The 1,574-nt window shown below is 39.3% G+C and overlaps 1 pseudogene; it reads right to left on the bottom strand.

Moving 5' to 3' along the window:
* LOC107690707 (general transcription factor IIF subunit 1-like) overlaps nucleotides 1-1,574 on the bottom strand; it is a 7,776-nt pseudogene extending 6,202 nt beyond the window's left edge.

The raw sequence follows: 1,574 nt of genomic DNA on the forward strand, positions 1-1,574 counted from the left end.
GGTTATGTATATGACTTTCTTCTTTCAGACGAATCCAGTCTGAGTTATATTAAAAATTGTCTTTGATCTTTCAAGCTGTTTAATGCCACTCAGCGGGTGTTGCAGTGCATCAGTCCAAAAGAACTTAAATAAAAAGCGCCCATTTAAAAAAAGCATCTCACACATCTCACATATAATCACTTTAATGTAGCTTGTGTCATTTGCGTTTCTTCGTTTCTCACTTCTGAGCGGCGCATGCACAAAGCTTAACTCATACATCATCCACCCGGAGCTGCTTCCTTGTACAACTGTTGGCGCAAGCTAGATTTAAGTGATTATTACGTTTTGAATATGGATATTTTTCTTACAAAAACGCATCGATTTGCTACAGGAGGCCTTTGTTCACCCCCCGGAGCCGCGTGAGGCACTTTTTTTTAATAGATGGGCGATTTTTATTTAAGGTCTTTTGGACTGATGCACTGCAACACCTGCTGAGTGCCATGAAACATTTAAATGTATAATTACACTGTAACAAGGACTATCTTAAAATAAAGTGTAACCTAAGCTGGATAGTTAGAGAGCAGATGTTGAAAACACTGTTAGTGTCATGCTTGCTTGAGTATGTGTAGTAGAAAAATCTGCGCCATTCATTCACACAGAACAACAATTATTGGCTTATTAAGATTTACTGTAAGTATGGGTAGCTAAACTTACTCAAATGTAACACAAAACAAGTGTCAATAAGACAAAAAGTATAAAAGCAGAAACTTGTACCTTCTTCCTGCCTTGCCATTAACTTTAAGGATCCAGGGCTGGTCCTCCACCTTGAACTCCTTCGTAACGATACCATACTTCTTCCTCCGTGCTTCCTCTCTCTGTTTCTTTCCAAACTCACTGCCAGCTGCCCCCTCCTGAGTCTCCTCTTCGCCATATATACGCTTATTACTCATGTCACGCTCCATACGAGCCTAAACATTGCATATACACACAGAGAGAGAGATTGAAAAATACAGTGAAGGAAATATTGCATGGTAAGTGTAAGCAGTGGCCATATATAATGACTGTTACCTGAGTCCACGTGGAACAACTGACTTTATCACCAGCATTGAAAGCCATTATGTTGTATTTCTTACTGGTGTTTCTGTTGGGCAAAATACCAGAATTCAGATATCAACCGCTTTCTTTGACAGCACTATAGAGTCAGTAGTTGAATTTCTAATAGAAGTATATAATAATAAAAGAAATAAAATACAAATCTTACTTTGGAACTCGTACAACATACTCCGTTGCGGAGGAACTGCTGCTCCCCTGCAAACAAGAACAATCTCTTAGGCCTGAGAGACAGACAACACTGACAAAATGTTTTATTGCCGATCTGTACAGTATGATGATTGTAATAGATAAAAATGTAGACATAATTTCTAAAATGACGCACAATTTGCATTCTGCCGAATCTGGCTGGTGTTGAACAATCCGACCAACCACAACTATGCTGAGGCACTTACCAGGGACGTCATCACTGCAGAGCAAGGAGTCCCGTTAATAACCTGTGAGAACATACAAGTGTATATGAACATACACACTGCATACGTACA

The sequence above is a fragment of the Sinocyclocheilus anshuiensis genome, unplaced genomic scaffold (genome assembly GCF_001515605.1).
Source record: "Sinocyclocheilus anshuiensis isolate Anshui unplaced genomic scaffold, SAMN03320099.WGS_v1.1 scaffold2655, whole genome shotgun sequence".
Taxonomy (NCBI): Eukaryota; Metazoa; Chordata; class Actinopteri; order Cypriniformes; family Cyprinidae; genus Sinocyclocheilus; species Sinocyclocheilus anshuiensis.